Below are 6,074 nucleotides of genomic sequence, written 5' to 3'. Positions count from 1 at the left end.
CGAAAAATTACTTTCGGGCGCACTGCGCCGGCAAAACAAAGTGGAGCGCACCTGGCTGCACACACTCTGGAATCTCGAATTTTGCTGAGCCACCACCAGCCTCTACCAAGGCCAACTTGGAGTGCCACCTGCACCCACACGCCTGGAATCCCAATTTTTGCCTGAGTGCGACCTGCGCCTTGTCTAGGCATATTCCGGAAAGCCCCTTTCTTTGAAATGGCCCGATTTCCACAGGTTTGTTCAAATTTCCATTGCTTTCAAGTTTTTCAGTGTTCTAACTTGTGATATACACTGAGCAAGCATAAACAAGACACTATTCATAAGCGAAGCAAGGAGACTTTCAGGTACTCTTTTCTTCCACACCTCGCATCTTCTGTTAGATGTTCATATTAGTATATCAGGATTGTTTGGAGTGTTGTTGTTTTAATTAAGATTGGTCTTAGCCTTGTATGAGATTAAGGTCAGGCCGAAGAAAAATGCCTAACGTAATTAACCGACAACGTCATCAAACACGCCTTTCTAGTATACTACTCACTTTACCTCTAGCTAGCACACCACACACCACACCTGAGATTATGGCTGAAGAAAGAGAGTCTCCTCTCTCGGACTTTTATAAAGCTTTGAGCGATAGCCCTAAATCTTGCATCGTTCTATCAGATCCAGTGGGGGATTTCCGAATCCCCCCGAATATATTTAATTTGTTACCCGTTTTTCATGGGTTAGACCATGAAAAACCTTATCGGCTACGTCGTAGGATTGACCAAGTCCTTACTACCTTCCACCATCCTTCAATTGGTCTTTGAACAAATTAAACCGGGGTATTTCCCTTCACTTTAGCCGATGAGGCGTCTTGGTTAACGCCTGGCCTTTAATCCACAATGGACTCGTGGGTTAAACTTGTTCAACTATTTATAGAACATTTTTACCCACCACTGAAGACCGATGAAATGCTTTCCAAGATTCATTTCTTTCGACAGAATCCTCATGAATCATTTTCAGAGGCTTGGAATCGTTTCACCGGCCTACTTATAGAGTGTCCACACCATAACCTAGCGAAAGACATGTTAGTTCGTGCCTTTTTCGAAGGACTTCTATACCACCATAAAGAAGTCCTTGACATAATAAATGGGGGTAGTTTCTTAAGTAAAGGAGCATCAGAGGCTTATAAATTTTTAGAAGATCAGACTAAGCGGAATAATCATTGGGGGGGGGGGGGGTAGTGATGATATTTCATGTTCCGCTAGTTCTTCTACAATAGCTAAAGCCGCCAGTATGTTTGAGATGAAACCCGATCCGGAACTTAAAAATTTAATAGAATCTCTAGCTAAAAAGGTAGAGGCTATTTCTATCCAACAAACGCATATCCCCGTCATGAATGTAAACTCCAATCCATGTAATTTCTGTTTGAGTCCAGAGCATCTCTCGACTCTATTGTCCGGATCAAGATATGAACAACAACAATCACAACAAGATAATGTTTGTTCCATTAATAGCGAACCTAATGCGGCTTTTGTGACAAAACCCCCATTTCGGTTGGCGAAATAATCAACAACCTCCAAGGTTGTTTAACCCAAATGATAGCCAACAAACAATTACAACCAAGGTCCACCAAGACAAGGACAAGGTCGGGAAATTATAATTATAACAATCAAGCTCAACCACGACAAGGACAAGGTCGGGGTAATTATAATAATTATAACAATAATGATTATAATGCAAATTGAGGTATCGTTCGGTTAATAATAATAACTATCACAACCCACCCATAATAATCAACGTGACATAGTTCTGTCCACACAACCTCATAATAAATACCACTTTGCACAACCGGATCACTTTGATACCTTTATGCAAACTCAACAACAGATTTTACAAGCCATCCAACTTTCCTTACGGCCAGGTAGCTCAAGAGAAGGTACAACCCAAAGGTGTGTTTCGGAATGGCGATACCTAATCCTAAAACACCAAACACACCTTTGAAGTAAATGGTAATACTAGTAACGAAAATGAAAACGTAGGAGAGATAAATTCCATCACCACTCTCCATTCAGGCAGAGTGTTGGATAACAAAGTAACGATGTCTATAGTTACCCCACAAGGAGTTCCTACACCATATATTATACTAGATACGAAACAAACCGAAGATCCTACCCCGTAGAGGTACCGGTTAAACCACAACCTAAGAAACAAAAAGCAAAGGTTAGATATCCAAATGAACCATACGCTAAACAAAGTAAGGAACCACCGCTTTCCCCGAAATTAGCAATGTTAAAAAGAGATACAAACTTTGACGAGATTAGGAAAGTTTTCAAAAATCTAACGATTAACCTACCCTTTTCTCGACGCTTGATTAAAAATTACCTCACCACGCTTAAGTTTTTAAGGAGTTGTACACTACTAGGCGTGGGACAAATATTCCAAAATGATGCCTTTCTCAAAGCGGGTTCCAACTTTATCGAACATAATGGAATAGTGAAGTCACAAGGACCCTAGTCGCCCTTTGTCTGATAATGCACCTTAGGAGATACTCACACGACCAACGCTTTATTAGACACGGGGCGAGTGTTAACTTACTCCCTTATTATTTATATAAACAAATAGATTCTACAAGAAATGCAACCTACAACTATGGCGTTGCAATTAGGCGATAGTCTATCAAGTATCCTAAGGGTGTAGTGGAAAATCTACCGTTTAAGGTTCAAGATTTCTACTATCCTGCGGATTTTGTTATCCTCGATCTGAAGTCGCTAATGACTCTGTCCCCAATCATTTTAGAAGCCCGCTTCTTGGCAACCGCCAACGCTTTATAAATTGTCGCGATGGTTCGATGTCGTTATCTTTTGGCCATCTTTCCACCGGGTCAATGTATTTAAACAGATCACACAGATTCCCTCGATATCAATATCGATAGAGAGGTTAGCATGATCGAGAGTTTAGCTCATGATTATTTTAAAACCAAGTTTCCAAATAATCAGATGCACAAATTCCTTTCCTTTGGAAGTTCCAACTTTAATAAGGACTCCGTGGACGTTGAGGAAATTGAGGAAGATTTCCTTTAACTCTTTTTCAACTCTTCTTCGCCACCTCGAGAGTCCCCTCCTATTGATAACCATTCACCCACCTCACATCATTCACCTTCCATCAATGTACCCTATCCTACACCTTTTCAACGAAACCTAGGGTTTGCACTTGACCCTCTTGCTTCTTCTGTGATTAATGATTTTCTAAATTCTCCTAATATGGAAATAATTACCAAGGAAATGGCACTGGACACCTTCATTTTTAGGATTGAGACACTTCCTACCCACACCATGAATGAGGGTTGTGCTAAACCAACATTTTCATTCTTTGCATTCTTTCCTTCTAATACTTATCCTTATCCACCATATCATCCACAACCATCCATTGTTTCACACTCATTCACTTGGATAACCCCTCGTTCAGAGATGAAAAAGAAGGTGCATGCTTGGTTATGTTCGAGGTCTATCAGACTTCACTTTCATTCCACTAGGTTGCGACGTAGGAAATCTTGGTGCTTAATTCTGTTTGGGAATGCATTCCATGTTATTTATTTATGGAAAGACCCACAACTCTTTCGGTTGTTATATATATATATATCCAGCTAATTGTTCAAGTCTCAAGTATCTGACTATAAACGACTCATTTTGTTGTTTGGTGTGCTTCCTTTCATTTCTATATATTGGTAAGTACACCATTAAGGTAACCGGGCCCTCCCTATGGAGTGTGTGGCTGTAAGTACCGGATCCTAAGTCCACGTTTAACATAATTCACGTTTTTCACTCTTGCATATTTTCTCGATTTTCGAGTCATGTTCTTCTATGGTGTGAGTTATGCTTTTAATGCTTTATTGTTTTTCTTATATTAAATTTTATTCATAAAAAAATAAAAAAACTTGTTAAAATCACAAACATAGTAAGTTAAGAAGTCTCGGGAATCTGACTTTAAAAGACCCACTTTTAAAAACAAATTTTCTCAACTATGTGTCTAAAATTTGTTTAGGGGTGGGGTGCTCGATTCCGTCCTGGATTGTTCAACTTTCCAGTTGTGTTGTTTAGACCGTTTAATTGTATTACGATTCGAGTTGACATTTTCTATTAAGTTAGATTTCATTCGTTTGCATAACTTACGTCATGCACGTACTTCGAGGTGTTTTCCATGTTCTTACATGCCACCCACGATCGGAATAGAGTGTGTTATGGATCATTAGATTAGAACTTCTCTCCTGATCATTTCCATATCTCATTCGCAAAAATTGGACCGGTAACGAAATGACAATTTTAGTTTAAAGTTGCGCTAAAAATCGATTTTTTTTATGGGTTTCGAATTGGGCTTGGGCCCAAGCCCACGGTTCAACCCAAGAACGCATCGCGTTCTTCTTCAAAACCGCCATTAACAAAAAAAATAAAAAAGCTTCAAACCTAAAATAAAGATAGAAATAAAGATAAAACCTAAATACAACCACACCCCAAGTTTAAACCCACCTCAAATCTCCTCCTACCTACACCCACCACCACCTCCACCGATTTCAACAACCACAAACCACCGGAATTTCAAAAATTCCGAACTGCCACCACCACCACTGCGCCTCCTGCCATTATTTTTAGTTAGAGTCTTTTTAAACAAGTCTCCCTACCTTATTCCAACCAACAAAACTTAACAAAACTCCAATGGCTCAAAGACGTCGCATATTACCGGAGCACGCATTTTCTGCCGACCACTTCGCGCCGTTTTACGATGACGAGATGGTTAGGTGAGATTGGAGTGGGTTGTGGTACTCGACAGATGATTTTTACCACGAAGATTTGGTCCGAGAGTTTTACAAGACGAGGGAGTTGGATGGGCATAAAATTTTAGTTAAGGTGGCTGGGAGGAGGAGAGAGGTTACTACTGGGTTGTTGGCTGAGATTTTAGGCATTCATCCTAGACACCATCTCGATGCCACATTACAGGATTCCCAGTTTACTGCTGTAGAACCTTTGATGAACGCGACTGTTTCTGAAGGGAACTACAATGAGAGCTCGCATTGTGTTCGCCAAGCTTTTCTCAGAACCAACCAGCTGGTTGTAGCTTAGTGGATTGGTAGGAATGTAATAGGGAAGGAGAAAGTCAGCGACATCGGTCTGAACTGCTTCACGTGTTATGGATACTCCAGGAGCAAAAGTATGAGTTTTGTATTTTGGAGTTTTTGAGAAACATGATTCGGGGAGTTGGGAAGAATATTACACCTTTCCCGATTTTGATTACAAAGATCATGATGACCCTGAGAATGACTCCGACGTCTGGTAGGATCTGCCTGAAAGAGCACCGAAACCCTCATATTTATAAAGAGTGCATCCAACGAGTTTGGAGGTTGCCTGAAGAGAGGGAAGAGGAAGAGGATGACTCGGAGGAGGAGGAGGACACGGCATGTTTTGATGCCGACGCCTTGGAGCACTGTAGGTCGGTTGCCGAACGCATGATGGTGATTCATCGTGGCATGCGTTCTCTCAATACTATTTGCGAAGACCTCCGGACTCGGCAAGCTGCCATGCATCATAACTTTGAGACTTCGTGCGTGCGAGGATGGCGATGAACAGACGAGGGGCGAGATGGAAGCTTAAGCGCCCGGTTCGAGATGACATGCTTGCGCTTTCCACCCCTGGGGGTTCTTCCGAGGCGATCGTTAGGCACGAAGTCGTCGCCGCAGGACGGATGGCTTAAGCCTTTCGGAAGCCCAAGAGCCATCTCCTTCTCATGCGGATTCCATTACCAGTAGTGCATTGTTTAGGCAGATTCTATCCTAAATTCAACTTAAAAGATATTAGGGTTGTTCTAGAATCAAGAATATGAGTTGTTTCCGTTTTCGGTTTTGGAAATTTTATTATTTTCGACAATTGCCTTAAAGCTTTTTGGCAACTTTCCTATTCATTTTAGCAATTTAAAACCTATAAAAACTGCATTCATTCTACACTCACAACCCCAAATACATCTAACATTCATCTCTCACGTTTTACTCCCCCTTTACCTTATTTTTCCTTCGCACTTCGGCCTATTAGCTCCCCGGCGAAGAGCAG

This window comes from Coptis chinensis, chromosome 3 (genome assembly GCF_015680905.1).
Source record: "Coptis chinensis isolate HL-2020 chromosome 3, ASM1568090v1, whole genome shotgun sequence".
Lineage (NCBI taxonomy): Eukaryota > Viridiplantae > Streptophyta > Magnoliopsida > Ranunculales > Ranunculaceae > Coptis > Coptis chinensis.
The sequence above is the reverse complement of the archived record's forward strand: the minus strand, read 5'-3'. Positions refer to the sequence as shown.